Raw genomic sequence first — 19831 nt, forward strand, 5'->3', positions numbered from 1 at the left:
TTCGTTATCCATGAAGAACCACCACACCAAGCCGTAATATAATAAACTAGCCGGCCCATCTAGCTAGAACCTGGACTCTCGGGGATCAGGTCAGCCCAGGCGAATTCCGGAACCAACTCGTGGCTCCTCGAGGCCTTCCGGAGTCAAGATACCTCCTACCCCATGGTCGCAGAGCTCGCTTCGCTCACCATTACCAATTTGCCCTGGTCGACCGCAAAGCTTGCTTCGGTCGCCATTCTTATTTAACCAGAGGCCTCCACTCCCCTGGACTACCACACTGTACGTTATCCTCATGGTTATGAGAATAGTACTGATAAATAATAATTACAGTATTCAGGCTTTATACGTACCTGAAAAAGAAACTAAATTACAAAAGATAAAACAATAGTTACTACAGTAATTAAAGTACACACACCTTTGATGATGAAAAATTCATTACTTATTTCTTTGCCACGATGGCAGAAATATAGAAAAAAGAAGTAAAAGGATTAACCTATTTTTTCTTTAATGAATATCTTTAATTCACAACTTCATCCTCCTTGGGGAAGAAGAATTAATGAATATTTTTAATATGTTCAAGCTAGGGCCTTGATCAATAGCTTAAAACCTTCCCTGGGATAACAATAATGCATCCTGAAGATTTGAAAGTAATCGGCCGGTTGGTTCTCGCGTGATGAGATAACAAACAGACAAAATTTTACTATATGTATAAAGTTAGCCTTCAACCTATTAACAAATGCCCCGTTTGAATTTTGAAAATCGGAAGATTGTTTGCAGAAATATTATAAGAGCACCTCCTTTCAAAAACAGCGCCGCTCCAGCGCCACCCCGTTTGTTACCAGTTGATGGTGATTAGTCTAGCCTCTCACGAGGTGCTCGCATATCTCACCACTTCAGACTCACAAGCAGTCCCAACGGGAAGTCTATTATTGTTAAACAGAATTTTTTTTAATTTATTTAATATTATTTTATTCAACGTAAATTTAATTTTATTATTTTTGTAATATTATTCATTCGAATCACTCAGTTCATACAGCTCACGCAGTAATAAGAGACTCAATCACACAATTCATTAAAGTTTGTGCTTCAACCGGCAAATCTCCACTACTACATGCATATATATATGTATATATGCATGTAGTAGTGGAGATTTATATAAGATCTAAAAACCTTCTCAGGTACGCCAAGAAACATGGCTAAAAATTTGGTTGCGATTGATCGAGTAGTTTTTCGAACAACAGATTCATCTTCCTGTTTATATAATAGTATAATTTATTTTATTATGATCTGAATAAAGTAATTACTTATAATTTAAAATTTTTAAAAAGTTATGCTTAAAATAAAAATGTTTTCTTTTCATTTAGCCTCTTTTATGGAGGAAAAGACCTAAAAATATTACAACCTCGATAATAAAAAAAAAAATTTTAATATGTCGAAATAGTTAAGAGGAATTTAAAAATACCTTTTTTAAAGGGCAACCTGGCACCTTGTATCTCGGTAATATTATGTTTTTCTAATTTTAAGACCCGTTATCTCAGGACAAAATTTACATTCAGCAGGGAAATTTTGCACAATTGTTTTTTTTTTTTTTTAGGTACTAGTTTTTTCATACTTTTACTGCAAAAATTTTTTCACTTAGAATTTTTATTCAATTTTTCTATTTTATGAAGCTATATTTTAGAAAATATAAATTATTAGATCTTAAGAAAAACTCAGTAGCTGTGTCTTGCATACACAAACATACTGTAAAAATTTTACTTTCCTTCTTTAAGCGGTTTATGAGATAACGGGTCTTTTGTTCGAAATACATTCAATTTTCGGAAAACGATTAAAAACATCATTTACTGCAGGTCAGTGCATCCCAGCACCATATTCTGCACTGTCCGGGTCTTCTTCCTCATCATCATCATATTCTGGTTGAGTACTTTTTCTGTTTTTGTTATTTTCATGGTATTTTTTCTTCCTTATCAGAGTTTTTATCCGATGATATCCCATTATTTTGATGATAGGCTATGAAGTTCCATGGACAAAGCCCATGTAAAAGGTTTTCATCTTTCGCGATTTTATGTAAATAAATATCCCATATTGCATGCTTAATGTATTTTATACTATGTGTATTTGTTCTTATAGCAACACCATAGTAGCTCTGAATTTCCTTAATAAGTTTTTCTCAGTTGACCCTTTCCTGAAATTTCTTCACCATCTTCTAACAAAATAATCTTCAAGTCTCCGCAGAGTTCTCGCAATCGTCAGCCCATCCGCTTCTGAACGTGAACAAATTTTAAATTTAACAAAATTGACAAAATTTCCCTATATAAACACTGAATCTTCCTTTCATAAAAACTAGACAGTGCTAAAAAAATCGAATAATTTGAAAAAAACTTTAAACTTCGAATTTTTCAGTGACTAGTTCTTAATAAAAAAATCAATTATGTCACTAAAAATATTATTTTTGCTTATTTTTTATTGTTTTATACGCATGAAATAACATCTTAAATAAGCAAAAATCCAAAAAAAAATTGAATTTAAAAAAAAAACAAGGTACCAGGTGCTCTTAATGGTGGGATATTATTAGTTCTAATTCTTATAATATGGTTTGAAACTGATGATACCAAAATCTTCGTACCAGAGATACAATTCAAATACACCTACTTCGATTGTGGAGATCATCTTTCCGTTCGGAAGATTAAAATTTTAATCGAACTTGATATTTCAAACGAGCTAAGCACGAGTTGTAATAAATAAATCCTTCAAAAAATATTTAACAATCTCTTGTAAATTTAATAAAGATCGATCTATTATAATGCTATTATTTGATTTTGAAGGCGCATATCACGTAGATCATCCGTGACACGTCATAAAAATTTTCCTCATTTTAATTCTTATTCTTGTCTTAATTAAACAATTCACAATTACATAATAAAAACCATCAAACAATTTTCTAAGAATTAATAAACAGAATAGTGCAGGAATTTCACTACATTTTTACAACTGTTGAATAATTTGAAACTCATAAATCATTTAATTAATCGCGTAAAACTTCCACTTCGGTAGGTATACTCGCAAACTATTTTTTTTTTTTCAGTATGTTAACAAAGTTTTAAGTTGTTTTAAGTTGTTGTTGGGTTTGGTATTTTCAAACATTTAAAAAAAAAGTCTTATTTTTCCAGGCACATCACACCCTTCAAACACTATTATGTTAGGATACGTATCTAATAATAGTATTATTAAAAAAATAAAGATGAGCCGAAAGAAATCTTATTTTAGTTTTTATTTTTCGATATGAACTACCAAATAAAATTATTAAATTTTGAATTTTGAAAAAAAATTCGAATTTATCCAGATCAGAAAAATATTTTGTATTCACAGCCTATATCAGAAACTCCATCGGTTCATATATAATCGATCTGTGAAAATTTAATGAAAATAATTAAATCAGACCTAGATTTATTGTACCTAAGAATTACACTTAACGACATCCGTATTTGTAAGTCAAGCACTATAAAAGGACCGTTTTAAGCAAACCGATATGACAGAATAATCATTCGTCAAAACTTTCGAATGACCTTTCCTAGAAACAATAAGCATAAAACCAGGCTTATTTGGAAAATTGAGGAGAGAAGTATTTCCCGTAGTCTTCAGAGACTAAGAGTCTGTAGTGTACCCGTATGCCGGTCCTCTGTAGTGCAAGTGACACCTTCATTTTGTGTGGATGTATAATAAACTTCACTATTCTCAGAAAAAAGAGGAGTGAAAGAGAGAGAGAGTGAGAGAGAGAGAGAGACTATAACTATAACCAAATAACCTAAATTCAACTATATACCTAATAAACGAATAGAAAACACTGTCCCAAGAAAAAAAATTTTTTAACAGAGTAATGTTACCTTTCAAAAAATCTCCCCCCACCCCAGATTTTTAATTTCTCAACCTTTTAAGATTCGTAAGACAACAATAAAAAAATTTTATTTTAAAATTCTCTATATATAGAAGTGTGTCAACGTCTCTTTTTCGTATACCATGAGTTAGGGGGAGTATTACACAATACTTATTAATTAATTAAAGGTTATTAATTAGAGCCCTTATTAATTAGAGGTTCAATAAGTTTGTAATAATTTTCAACCTTGTAAGTGATAAACGGGATTTTCGAAAGGTTTTTCTGAATAAATTATCAGCACATTCTTTTGTAGACTGTCCAGTAGTGCTGTTGCTAACTAGTCTTTCTTTAAAAAAATATTACAAAATCATTAATTATACAAATGAATAACGGGCCTATACTTAATGTGAATTGTACTCGACGCTAATTTGTTTTTCTGAGCCTTACAAATTACACCGTAAGATAATTTTCATATATATCGGTAAATCCGCACCCAGTCTGAAGGTGTAAGATTAATACGATCATTTCAGTTTAATTCGTACGCTCCTGGGTGGGTGGCTGTGTTGCCAATTTATTGTTTTATTTTATGTCTTTAGTTGTTCTGAAAGCGTTACAAAAGCATTCTATTCTGAAAATATTTGTAATTTTGTATGACAGTCGATCAATGTTGAGTCTCCAGATGTGATTTTGAGCGTATTTTATTAAACGTTTGTCAATAAGCGCTAGTAGGAAGCCGTTAATTTGTACCGGATATTTAATTGTATCAAGTTATTCAAAGAAGTTACATTTTTAAAACGGTAAGTAGTAAACCGAGATGACCTGACGTATTTGACCCTAATACAAGAAATAAATATAAGTATTACGTATAATAATACAAATTCAGAATCAAACATTTCGATTCGCTAAAAAAAAGCTGGACACACGTACAAAGCTGTTCAATCGTGCCAACAGTTATTTCGCTGAAAAAGATAATAATTACCTGTTAAAAGGTCATTTGAAGGAAAGATTTCCATTAATTTGCCTGTCGTGTAATATTTACTATCCTTCAAGTGTTACAACATTCTTTTACGCTGTTTTACACATTTTTGTAAAGCACTATTGGTTTAACAAACCGTTCTAGTTTTTTTTTTTTTTTTTTTTAATAAGTAAATATATAAAGAAAACAAATAAGAATTGTAGTAAAGGAGAATAATATATTATTATAACTTTCAATTTTATGTCAGGGGAAGGATTAAATTGTAACTATCAGGAGACAGCTTTGCGGCTTTATTTATTTATACGGAAGGGTTAAATGTGTTTCATGTTAAATAACTAATAAACATACAAAAAAACTTTTTGGAAAATGTAATCTTTCGCTGTATCAATAACAACAAACGATTAAGTTTTTAACGATCAGCACAAGAAATCGAAAAACTGATTATTCATTTTCATTAGTTAATTATGTTCAATATAAAAATTAGCTACAAAACCTACATCGCCGAACTTTCCTATCATTTCTATACAGCTTATATTTTAACCCCTCTTTTCATAAATTCGAATTGACTTGACATAAATCGACCTTGCCTATTCTTTTACACCTTTATTTTATTAAAAATAGATTAAAATATTTAAGGATAAATTCAAACAGGTTCCGAGGTATTTTGTATCAGAAATCGAATTTTAAACGTATCTACACGATATTATTATTATTATTATTATTATTATTATTTTAGGCTCTTCGAAGAATACATTTCAAAATTAATTTCCTATTTTCAAGTACTGGTAACTACATATTTCTAGGAGAATTAACAAATATAAAGATCTATTCTTATATGTAAAACAGATCAAATTTAGAGCAAATTATAAAATTAATATATTTTTGAAGTGCGATTTATTTATTTCATTATCATTTAAAAATAATTAAAAAATGTTCTCATCTTACTAAAGCTTAATTCACAAAATATTACTAATAAATTAATTTCAAGCCGATAGATAGATTTTAAAAAATACAAAGAATGTAAACATGTTCGATATGAGTTATTTTTACGAAAATTGATTCAATAAATATTTTTCATCAGTATTGTTTGAAAATGGTAAACAAACAAAAATTTGTTTAAAGGGGATTAAAGTGGAGGTCCCCTTCCAAATTTAAAAAATACCGAAAAAATCATAAGCAAATACAATAAATAAAAACCAACATTTTTTAAAACTAAATTTTCTATAATTTTTTTTCACGTGAATATTTTTCTAAAATTCATTCTACAAGTAAAATAAATACATTTTTCTTCCTTAGGATGGTCCGGAGCATATTACTAAAATTAAGCATTTTTCAAAAAAAGCCTTTTTAATTTAACTGTTTTTTTTTTAATGTGTACCTCGCGATAAAACGTACTTTTCATTAACGGGGAGAGGGGTCCCAGTAAATTAACACATTTCATACTTTTCAAAATAAATTGCTTATAAATTTCCTTAAAATCGGTTCAACGTTCCTTACAGTAATTCTCAAACAAATAATAGATAAGAATGGATTTAATATGATTTTTTTCCTTCATTAAACGTAAACACAATATTATATACAGAGAAAGCATATAACAAAGTAGATAAATTTATTGAGAAATTATTTTCAATGTAATTATTAAACATTATTACTAGACGTTCTGTAAAATCGAAATCGTACAAAACGTACATATTTAATTTCTTTAATAATTATTTTCAATGCGCCTAAAAGAAATAAGACAAGCACAATATGACACAGATATACATTTTTTAATATCTTATAAAAATAAGAAATACCTTATCACAGAATTAGTTGAGCAGCACCTGTCGGTGTGCGTATGAGTGCAAAATACCTACCGGGAACGGTGTTCCTAGGAATCGGTCGAATAAAACGCACGGGGTTACCCGGGCGCGGTTGATGAAAGGTTATTCGACCGTATCGCACGACCGCATCCGGATCGGACGTAGAAAGTCACACCGGAACCGAAAATCGGAGAGATATCACCGGACCGTTATCGTTCCTTTTTACCGTTCTGACGACAGCGGCGGAGGCGGATGACGTCGAAGAGTACGAAGGAGAACTGGAGGTCTTTCGCCGCGTCTCGGTCTCTGCCACGACGCTCGTCGGGTCAGCAATGGTGAGCGGGAAGGCGGGCGGGCGGGCGAGCAGCAGTCGGTGAGATCTCTTTCGACCGACTCCCCGTCTCTCTCCCGCGGTACCCGCACCCGATCAGTCTATCTTCGTCGCGATATCCCGCCCTCTTTCTCCCTCTCAGGAGCGATCTGCCTTGCTTCGCCGGGTCTCTCCTCCGGTCTGGCCCTATTGATCACTTCCTGCGCGCCTGCGCCCCTTCCCCGTTCTCCCCGCCTCGTCCGCTCATCTCATTCCATCTTTCTCTCTCTTACGCTCTCTCTACCGTACCGTTTCCAGGGAAACCCCGGATCTCCGATATATCGATAATTCCATTTTTTATCCGATCCTGTCACTGTATGCTTATGTGTACCTCTACGCCCCCCGAAGGGCCACGCCGCCCCGCGGACACTCGCTCGCATCGCTCATGCATACATAGTACGCGGTTTGTCGACACGGACACGGATATCTGCACGAAACACAAGATCATAAATATACTTTTAACTCCAATAAAACAAAAAACGGGACGAATGTAACCTGTGACAACACCGTTCAAAAAAATAAAAATAAATAACAACTTTACGTAAATCAAACGGTTTTTTTCTCTTTACAACTTGAAAATCTGTACTTCCTTGTTATACATCACCGACAAGTTTCCTGCTAAGCACGTCCTCAACATACATTCATATGTACATACTTATGAAGTTGCTCTTCTTTTTAGGATTAAAAACAAAATAAAAAACCTTGACCCTTCCGACAAATGACTACACAGTATTCTTTTTAAGAAAAAGAAGTTCAATTAAATGATTATCTCTCAGTTCTTTCTCACTTTTCTCTATTTAATTTATAAACTGTATTAATAATTTTCTTTAAAATCTTGTTCCACCTCGGTAATACAAAATCTAACAAAAAAAAATTATATATATACATGCACATTTCACAAATTAAAAAATACACAGAAGTAGATTTTTTAAAACCCTGAATTTCTCAACATTATTTGTTTCTGAATTTATAAAGAATTTCTTCTGTCCGAAATTTTTCAAAATATTAAGAAATCTCCGTGACTATCCTTTTACAGGACAATCCGTTCAATTTTTGTGGTCCTGGCCCCATATTTTTTGATCCTGACCGAAAATAACATTTTTCAAAAAGATGGTTCATTCTTTAGTAATCAGATAGACTTGAGTAAAACTTGTATTCCGTGTCTTAGTAATAGATGGATATAATATTTACTAAGCGGTTAATCGGAAAACATTAAAGAGGAATCTCCTCTTTCTCTCTTTTTGTTTAATATATTATCCAAAAATTAGTTTAACGAAAATTCTTTAATAAAATTGATTAACCATAAGTAGTTCCCTCAACTTAATTTAGAGGGAACCTATTTGAATTAAAGGATTGCGAGTTGTCCGCTCAGGAAAATAAAAATTTATTACATAATAGACTAACTAACCGAAAAACAATAATAGATACGTCGTTTCAATTACAGGAAAAGTAAAAATCAATCAGGCACGCTACTAGCTACTAATACATCATATCGTACAGCATGACTGTAAAATAATTTAACTTTTTAGGTTCACTTCTTTACCAGGATTTCAAGGGATTTTAATATTTTACGATTGATTAGGAGATGGTGTAACGTTATAACAATTTATTTAATAGAACTAATAACAATTAATTTAATTTAAACGCTACTAAATAAATCGTTTTGGGTACACGTGCGTATAACGCCCGCGATTCAACTCTCTCGAGGAAGCTTTATTATTCGACAGGCACCGTTTACAAAATTCCCTTAAAATATATATATAGTGAGTTTTAAAATGATTTAATCCCTTAATGTTCTTGCCTCGCTCACTGAATTTTACCATAAAACTTATTATTCTATTTTATTTTTAAGGAATCTGTTAATTTTATTAAGGATGATCGATCTCTGTGGCCAAGAGGTAGCGTCTCGGACTTTTATCCAAAGTTCCCGGGTTCGAATCACGGTCAGGGATGGGATTTTTCATACGCTACAAAATTTCCATATTCCGACGTACAAGCTTCTTGTAAGCTTCTGGGTGAATTAATTCATCAGGCAAAAAATCCATGTCTGAGGTTATATGGATTAAATAATTGAGTTTTATTTATTTTTAAAAATTTTCTACGAGTTAATAAGAGGAAAGGAGAAATAAGGGAAGATCCTTAAGGGAACGACAACCGATGGAAAGAGAAAATGGAGATTTGTTATTTTTATTGTACCTCGTAAAAATATACACTGGATCAATTTTGTCAATTTTCTCTCTCTCTGTCTCTCTTTCTCTCTCTCTCACGCTCTCTCTCACTCTCTCTCGCTTGCTTTGTATACGTATTCTGTTTATATAAACAATCCGTTTTATTTTAAAATTTACGATCATTCTGCTTAAATAGCAAACTTTGAAATTATTTTGTGTAATAAATAAGGAAGTAATAAAATACCTTCGTATTTATTGATTACGTCGTAGATATCTAATACACATATAAAACAGTAAACCCTACAAAATATTAATAAAAATTAAATTAAATACTGTCTGTTTCAGCATAAATTTTATAAATTATTATAATTTTTTTCGGTGAATATTGTAAAATTATTTTATTTTAATAAAAATTCTAATAATTTTGTACGACAGGATAAAATAATATCTTCAGTTTATATATTTGCGGGAGATAATATCCATTATGTTTAGATATTTTAATTTAGAATAGAAATTGTTTTTTTTCCTAAATAACTTTAGCGACTTTGAATTATTAAGCTACTCTAGGAAAATGTCATAAAACTTTAAAAAAAATTGTTTCCCTATATTATAGTTAGAATGAAATAAGTAGCTAAATCGAATGAAAATGAATCGCAGGTATGTTATGTAAAAAATATATACGTCACCGTAAAACGGAACAGGTTTATCTTCTGGACCTATTAGATTTTTTATTTCGATTTAACGCACCCTGATTATATATAAGACAAAATATATTTTTCATCAAAAAGAGATGATCCACTGATAACACGGGATAACTTAGGTTCTAATAATTTAAATCGCTACATCTGGTTAAAATAAAGGACAAATATAATAAGAAAATAAAAAATAGAGTACCGATTAGAAACATATATTTAATTATTTATTCGAAACATAGATAGTGCTCGCTACAAAACACTTTAAATGAACCACTTATGATTTTTATTTCGAATATGGCGTACAGTATTTAAATATTATATTAATAACTTATATATGGAATATTTAGAGTAGAATTGAAAAGTAGTTTTCTGAAGAAAGGCAAACAACTTATAAGATAAAAAATGCGTTTTATGCTATATTGTGGTGTTTATCGTGTAGTAATTAAAATTACCAATTAGGAAAAGTTACGCTTTAATTTCTTCCCCAAAAGTAAAATGAATATGTACTACAATCCTAAAAGAAATGTGTGAAAAAATCAGTTTAAAAAAGTCACTCCAGCTTTTTTTATGAAAAAATTGTTGTAAAAACTTACTTCTTTATTAGGTTTGGCGTAAATTTAATTTTTCTTAACGGCACTTGGCGTTCCAGGACTATCACTGCTGTGGTACTGCTTGATGTTAAAAACGCATTAAAAATTTCAAGTTGGACATCTATTTTTAGAGCACTCGATTAAAGGGGTATCTCTCTATACCTCAAGGGGAGGTACATAGGTATCTGCAGGACAGGAAGGTCGTGCACGAGCTGGATGGTTGCAGACGGCTCTTCGACGTTTGGTTGGGGTTCCACAGAGTTCTATTGTTGGCCCTTTCCTGTGGAACCTTGTCTAGTTTGGAGTACTAAGATACAGTACCCTGCAGGGGTTTAGTTCTTCGCCTTCGCTGATGACTTGGCGTTGGTTGTTGTTGCCAAGACTGAGACGGATTGCTGCGGGGCAACCGGTCGATCGCCCTGGTTGACGCCTGGCTTTCTAAGCAGGGTCTGTGCTTGGCCTCTCAAAAGGCCTAGGCGGTGATATTTGCTAGGAGAAGGTGTCTCGCACCGATCCGCTTCTTTCCAATTATATTGTAGAATATAATGGGACGTTTCAATCGTCTCTTCAAACTAACACTTCCTTTACTTCAATAAAGACTAAAGAAAAAATAAACTTTCAAAAAAATATTTTCTTCATTGTTGATCCGGGGTCTGTAATTATCTAGCATATATAAATATGAAATATAAATGTTCAAATTAGTTTTGAAAGCTATTTAAACCGAAAGCTATTTATATAAAGCAAAAGAACAAAAACATATATTTTAATTTATAGTTATAAATTAGGGGGTGTTCTTTTTGAACGTATTGTAAGTAACAAATCTTTAATAAGGTTCTTTTAAAATGCCTCTGAAGAAAATTGAAATCGGGTTTTTCGCGATATCCCCATACCACCTTAACGAATTTTGAAAAAGTTAATATGATCAGTGCCCCACATATAGAAATATTTGAACCAAATTTGAAGAAAGTCGGTTTGGTCAATGATGAGATAAAAGGCCAAAAATAGTGCAACACACTAGCACATACTATTACTTACGCACAAGTAAAGCCGTACGTAAAAATACGTTGGTTTGGTTCCTGTTGTTTTTTCAATTATCCCATATTAAGTTCCCAAGATTTAAGTTTTTAAAATGTTTATTTTAGTCACTTTGTAATTAGCGATTTGACGTAATGATATCATTTTGTTTTTACAGTTTTTTAACACAACAAGGGGCGACCGGTAACTGCCTAGAAGACGTTGCCTCGAACGCATCCGTGTGTCGCGGCGTAGTCTGCCCACCCTGTCTCCAATCTCTTCTGGATCACCCATCGGGTTCCCTCCTGGATCATTAGAACATCCCGACCTCCTTTTCTAGAAAACCGTGATGCCTCTCACAAGGAGGGCTACCCTTCCCATTCCTACCCTACTTGGGATTCGAGTATGCATCCCACGCATACCCCCTCTCAATTCAACGCGCGAATTGATATCACCAAATCCGATTTAAATACACTTTTTTATTACGGTAACGATGAGGGGGAATCATTTTGGTTCAAATTTTTTGTCAATTAATAAATTTTAATAACTGAACTATAGGTTAACTGGCATGATTTTTTTTTGTTCTACATGAACTATTGCATAAAACCCGATACCCTGTTTTTGACATGCTCATTATACTTTCTCCTCTAATATAGCCGCTCTAGCTATACACACCGCGAAAGTAAAAACAATATTTTTTCAACTGTTTTTAAAATTTGGATTTTTGAAATCAGTTCAAATTAAAGGGGTCATTTGTTTGTTTCTAGTTAACAACTGTTTTCTAAAAGTCAAAATAAAAATAATAAAAAATTGGGAAAAGTATTATGTTTTTCTGCATTTCTAAACTTCAGGTTTAAGTTTTAAAAAGTTTATTTTAGTTACTTTGTAATTAGCTATTTAACGTAATTAATATCACTTATTTCAATTTAAATACACTTTTTTTTATTTTGGTAACGGTGAGGGGGGAATCATTTTGGTTCAATTATTTTATCGATTAAAAAATTTTTATAACAGAACTACAGGTTTAAATTTCGATCTATAAGAAAGTGCGTCAAGACAGGATTAGTAGGGAAAGAGAAAAATTAAACCTGCATCGTTGACCGATTAATCGAACCAAATATACTGTTAAATAAGTAAACCAATATATTTGGGCCGGTGAAATGCCGGTAAGATATTCGGCCCTCGAATAGCGCCTTTCATTTTATTACAAGAAATAGCTTTGTAGTGCAATATCATCGCTCTCAAAGATAACTCAGATTTGTTCTTCTATCTCAGGAGGAGAGTAATGAGGAAGACCCGGAACAAATACTGTAAAAAAACAAATTAGGTAACCCATTTCCGTTGAGAAATAATACCTTATAAACTTTCCTCGGTCGGGGAATAATATAATATTTTGGAGTGATTACGTATAATATTTTATTAAATATTAGATTTTCAAACTATGTAATATAAATTTTCAAATCGGATCTATTACTTACATTTTTCACAAATAACACAGGCTCTTTTTTCAGTACTGATTTCAAACTAATATATATAATATGGTTTATAAATAAAATGTTTACAGTAACTGTTTTTTTCTTCTTTTTTTAAGTTAAATGTGTAACAGATAATTAAGATTGTGCAGTAGGAACTGTTTATTTGTATATTACGTATAGCGTGTATTAGTACAGAATAGAAAGGATTAATGAATCTCACTAAACTAGTTATGTGAATAACGACCAAAAAAATTATTTATGGTAAACGATCAGCCGATGAGATTATAGGTGTAAAAACCATTTTCTTGGCACGAGTTCTTTTTTTTTTGTTGTTAGGTGTAAGTATATCAACGGTGTAACGTGCGGCCTGATCCGTTTTTCCGTTGTTGTTATTGACAGTACCCAATAAAGACGATGATAATAATAATAATAATAATAAGGGCAGATAAAACACCCTCGCATTCTTCGCTACTAGTGCTACGCTATCTTTATACCGCATACCTCCCCTGTTGCACTCAAGTACACCAACAATTTTTTTCACCTTATGTACATATATTACAGGATGGCTGATAAGTACAGAATATAATGGGATCTTTCCCATCACCTCTTCAATCTAATATATGTATACTTATACATAAGCCGAGTAAAATATGATGCCCTACAAAACGTGCAAAAAAACTTTTAAGTTTTCCTGAATTTAATCTCAAGTTTTAACTAATACGTATAAAAGTTCATTTTATATATAAAAGAAAATAAAAACTTCGACAACAGAATTATATTTATAAAAAATCAAAAAAGTTTTAAATTATACGAAAAAAATCTGGCAGATATAGTTGAACTTTCTCATTATCTGCTTATAGATAGAAATTATAAACTAAAAACAGAAATCTTGTAATAGTCCAACCTCTTCGAGTTACAGCAACCGTTAATATCTTTCCACTCCCTGATTCAACTCGTGTTTTGTCAACGATTTAACATAACCGGTATTTTTAGTAAAACCTTAATATAATAATTTTCTTGATTCTCTCAGAAAAAAAAAAATCTAAACAGACAAAACTTGTATAATACTTCCGGATTCTGAGGAAATATGTGCATCCTTATGGGCTCCCATATTAACGTTAATATTGCAAAGAAACTACAAATGTTGAACGTGTATCTAGCCCCATAGAGTTTTACCAAATTTCCGGCCTCCCATTTAAATCTGATCGCATCGCCACATTCGCAAACTTAGCTTTTATATTAAGTCTATACATTTTCATAATATTGTCGTGAGGTTAAAAGTTAAGTTTTAGTAATAGTTTTTTTAAAAAGTCAAAATAAAAACTATCATCGTATTCATTTGAGCAGAATAAAACTTTATTTTATAGAAACTGGAGATATTATTTTCTAAAAACGCTTCTGTACATTTACCATATAGATCGATTAATACGAAAATCTAAAGTTTTAAATTAAAATTGACTAATACATAATTCTTCACATAGAATCGAGGTTTTTATGGCTACATATTTTAAGAAAAATAAAAAAATTAATGTCAACGGAATACCGATTCCGCAGTTAGTTTCAACACAAAAAAAAATCCTTATTACGCACGGCTATTTTGTTTTTGTTTGAAGACAGCCTCATTTAAAGTGTTTTCTGTCCGATAAATTTTGGATTTTTTGGTCAGACTATTTGGATTATTTCGGTCAGATTAATTTATTAACTCGACATTCTAATCGAAATGAATTTAAGAGGTGAACTGTTTTAACATCAATTATGCCTGACAAAGGAGCTTGCATAGTTCAAATGAATGCATAGGATGTTCACTGCCAACGCAAAAAGAAATTAAAGCGGAGGAAAATTCCAATATCAAAAAGAGTGACATGTGGTAAGCACGACTACTTTTTTATTCCGATAATTTAGAATACGTTATTTATTAATTTATATAAATAAAAATCTAATTTATTTTTCATTTCAATTAAAGCTCTTATTTGTTTCTTTATCGTTGGTTAATCTCAACATATATCTGCGAGTCCTTTCAAGACCCACCTTTTGCTAACCATGCAGCCTTATGTATTTACTTATTCGTTTATTTTAGTATTTTTTTTTTTTTTTTTTTTTTTTAGTTACAGACTTCCTTTTAGGAAATATATTATTTCTAACATAACAAAAACAAATTGTTTCAAACAGTCGTTCACATTGCAGACGGATCAGTATTTTTATTTACCGTTGATATCAAAGAGGTTAAACCTACTACTCTGAATAAAAAAAAGTAAACATTCAATAGGCTTTTTAATGAAATTATTCCACTATTTTAAAGTTGTAAATTCTATTATCTCTCTTATAAATTTAATTCTTTCAAAGTAGTATTTCCCAGCCGGCTTAAGATTTCCGTTTTTTTCCCTTCCGTAAAAAAGATTCGGCACTTAATTTAGAAAACTATAGGCCAGTTTCGTTCTTCCCCATACTTTTTAAGTATTTGAAAAAATTATCAAAGATGGACTTTTAAAATGACTTAACCATAAAATATTGACAAACTTTCAACTCGGTTTTAGGAAAAATAATGAAGTAATTTACAATTGAAGTTATCAACAATGATGTATGAAGTAATTTCCCAGTTATTAGAAAAGATTTTTAACAACAGAAGACAAATTCCCTTATGATTTTTCGATTTAATTTCTCATTTCTTACCGATGAAAAACCTTAGCAGCTCCTCTGCGTACCGGGGGAACTACTTTCAATTAATTAAATTCATATATTATCGACGTTGAAAAGACTTGAATCGTTCATTGTTAAACTCTTTGGGGATGACAACTGTATCTATATGTGAAGATAATTATTTTAAAGGACTACAAAGTTTTATTTTACCTGTTCAAAAAATTCTGCACCGGATGGATTGTAACTATTTCACCTTTAACTTCGCGTTATGCTTCTCGGATCATCAGCATCGCTGACCGAGCAGATAAAATTCCATTTAACGATGATATTTTTCTGCTATCATTTCCGGGTGTTTTATTAGATGACGAATTCTCATGGGGTAACCGAATTGATTTCGTTAGCGACAGAATCGAACAGTACTGTTTTTCTTCGAAGTGTCTTAATCAAACGCTAGGCTTATCAGCATTATTTAATACTTATTATTTATTTATTCATTATTTCTCCTCTCCTCTTTTTTACTTAATTTCATAGCACATTACATTTTCATACAAAAGAATTCTTATATCAACTTAATTGCTAATTGGGCTTAAAAACCAGTAATATTATTAAAGTTTCTATTATACATAGTTTTGAAACAATTTTTTGTTACAGTTTCTTTTAAAGGTGAAGAGAAATTAGATACTCCCGAAAAAAACCTGTATGGGAATGGAGTTACCATCACATATTTTAATTGCATTAAAGGAATAAAAATTTTTTTTTAATATAACATAAAGGCGCTGTGCTACCTATAACAAAAGTAAATGAAATACTCATACTTATTATTTACAATAATAATTAATATCCGACTTATCCAATAAACCTTGATACCATCAGAATTTAATAACAGTTGAAGAAGTATCGAGTATTTTAACACTCCAAAATACTAACATAAATTTCATTTATTTTATTTGTTCAACTTTTTGTAGATAAAAAATAAGAATATAAGTCTGTGTAGAAAAAACACATCATGTCAGCTTAAATAACTAAACATTTGGCATTATCTTTTCCTAAAAGCCATCGCTTAATACTAGATTTAAATTTCGTAAATTTCTTTATTTCATCGGTTATAGTACTGTAAAATCGAAGAGCTATGTAAAGGTAGAACCTACGAAATACCTGTTATTTGATGTCGCTGGTATGAAGTTCCCAATAAGGTTGTGTACTCGCCAACAGTAATTTTGTTGTTTTTGTCCACTTCTGATAAGAAAGATTTTTTACGCATTTTCATCTGTATATTATCTCTTAGGGTTGCAATCAGAACGAGTTTTTAAATAAAAAATCAGATATCGCATCATTGCTTGACGCTCCAAAACATAAATCATCATGTACCTTATTTAATAGATTAACATTTTTAACTTAACCATGTGTTTATAACAATGAATGTTCAAATATATAACTAAACTACTTCTCTTTCATACACAAACTGCTACTACTACTACTGCTGCTGCTGCTACTGCTTTCAAACTACTACTATTACTACTACTACTTTTTTTAAAAAATAGCAACAGTCACCTCTTATCAAACTAGCAACACAATGCCTTTCGTATAATTTAGAACAATAGTTTAACTATGAGAAAGAAGGGCCTTCTTAAGATTGCATTGCCTTTTTTAATAAATTATCGATCAATTTAAAATAAAGCTAAAAGATTTTCTTTTACAGAAACAAATTTACTTTGACGTTAATTCTTTTAAATAGTACCCATTAAAAACAATAAAATAAACCTTAACGTTTTTGTTTTTTGTAGAAAAATATACTTTCTTGTATTATTTATTTTGTAATATTTTTTTATAACTACCTCATTCAGTTTACTATTACTCACGCGTTTATATTTTAAATTATCTACGTAGATTTTAATCATTCCTATCTTTTTTTGTAATTAAATATGAATTTTCAAGACGCTGCTTAAACCAAGATTTAACGATGGTTTCTCTCAATCCATTCACTCAAATTCCGGTCAGTTCTTTTTTTCTTCCTTGTACGAACTAAAAAAGTATTGCAATCGTGAAAAATTTTTTTTTCCCGATTTCAACGGAAATATCCATTTTGACCATCCCTGAATCCATTTTGACTAGTTTCGACGTGACGTCTGTACGTACGTATGTATCTCGCATAACTCAAAAACGATTAGCCGTATGATGTTCCAATTTTGTTTTTAGGACTCTTGTGCACTTCCCGTTTTGATTGCAATCGACTGATCAAAAGTGTCCAAAAAAGCCAAAAATCCCCAAAAACTGGATTTTGGACTTTTTCTTAACTGCAGTAATAAACCCTCATTGAGAGCTATTCAAGGATATCATAAGTGGTACTTATTTTCATTGGTTCCCGAGTTATAGCCAAATAAAATATTAATTAATGAAATATTTAAATCTTACAAGGCACATCGGTTCAAATCAGATTTCATCTCCTTTTTTTAATTTGTTTTTTAATTTAAATATATTGATTTATTAATAATTATTAACCTCTGATTTAAAAAAAAATTTACGACAAATAATAAATTCAATAATAACAATAAAAAAAAAAAATATGAAAAATATCAGAAGTTATTAATAAAATAATATTTTATGTACTTTTCATTTAAAAAAAAATGTTTATATGTAATTTAATAGGCATACAAGGAAGTAATGTGTTGTCCACATCAGATTTTTATCCGTATAGTCGCATATCTGTCTGTTCTTAATACTAATTGTAAAATGTATCACTAGGTTTAGAATAAAATATATATTTATATACTCTTTCGAAAGGTGGATTTGATACACAAAAATCATATTTTATCGAATATAGCCACTATCAACCCGAAGAATTAATATAAAACTATCAAAATATAAAATATTTATAAATAAATAAATATTAATAAATATAAATAAATATTTATTATGTAAATATAATAAAAGTTTTAATATTAAACCGCCGAGCAGTAGGTGTTGTAGTCGTTATATCGGCTTCTCTTAGAGCGGTCCTGGATTAGATTCCCAGCAAGAGGTTGGAATTTATTCACCATTCCGACTTATCTAAAGAAAAGTATCTCTGTAAATTATTTGTATGCATGTAAAGTTGATAAACGATTAATTTCCACTTCTTATCAATAAAAAAACCAACTTTAATGTTAAATATTGTGATAAAAACGGAACTCGGTTGGATAATGATAAAATAAATGTAATGTTAAATAATCTTTTACTCCTCCCGGAAGGTGTTAAAGCCGAAAAGTTTATAGTTATAATTTAAGTTTTTTTTTTTTTGGTAGAAGGTGGATTATTATATATTTGTACTTGATAATACAAATATGTTTTTTTGTTCATTTTTTTATATCCTACTTGTTTTGAATTTTAAATTACTGCAGAAAGATTTATTCCAAATAAGATAATAAAGAAAGAAATCGATTACTTTATGATAATAAAGAAATACATTACCAGATATCTAATAATAGAACATGTATAATATATAATCAGTTTTTACTAGTAACATTAATATCATTCCTTAAAAAGAAAAAGTTATTTAGCTTATTTTTGGACCATCATACATAATTATTTCCTCCAAATTATGAAGTACCTAATACTAGACAATTCAGGAAACATGTTACGAAGTAACGATCATAAATTTATTTTAATCCTTTTTATGATAAATTCAACAGTCGAGCTCAAACCTTTTTCGTGGTTCGGAATATAATGAAAAAAGTCCCAAAATGGGATTCGAACCCAGGACTTTCCTGAGGAAAGAGTAAGAAGCTAATACTCCGTCGAGGAGGTCGGTGTAATTTTAGTTATAATAATAGTAATGATTAAAAATAAAAGTAAAATTGTATAATTACAATATCACTATTATTATTTTTTTTTTTTTTTTTTTTTGAGGTTTTTAGGGGCATCGACTACTTTGGTCATTAGCCCCGTCCCACTTCAAAAAAAAGTAAAAAAAAAACGGTTCAATATTTTAAATTCTTCTATAACTTCAAATCCAAAAATTACCGCCTACGCTCTCCTTTCGGCCATCCTTTCTTGCGTTTTTCCATTCTGCGAACGGCCTCAACTTCCGATGACAGTATGTCTGAGGCCTCAGACATGGCATCTTCTTCTCTTTCTGATGCCAATGACGTTCGCCGGCTTACATCCGGTGATGAAAGCTTCATTGATGCTGTTAGCATCGTTGCTATGGAATCTAAACTAGCAAGCGATGCACTTTCGGCGGCTGATGAGCTG

The 19831-nt window shown here is 31.0% G+C and overlaps 1 protein-coding gene across 3 annotated transcripts in view; it reads left to right on the forward strand.

Moving 5' to 3' along the window:
• LOC142325413 (phosphatidylinositol 4-phosphate 5-kinase type-1 alpha-like) overlaps nt 1–19831 on the forward strand; it is a 134500-nt gene that overhangs the window by 111838 nt on the left and 2831 nt on the right. The window lies entirely within an intron of this gene.

The sequence above is a fragment of the Lycorma delicatula genome, chromosome 5, assembly GCF_047948215.1.
Source record: "Lycorma delicatula isolate Av1 chromosome 5, ASM4794821v1, whole genome shotgun sequence".
NCBI lineage: Eukaryota > Metazoa > Arthropoda > Insecta > Hemiptera > Fulgoridae > Lycorma > Lycorma delicatula.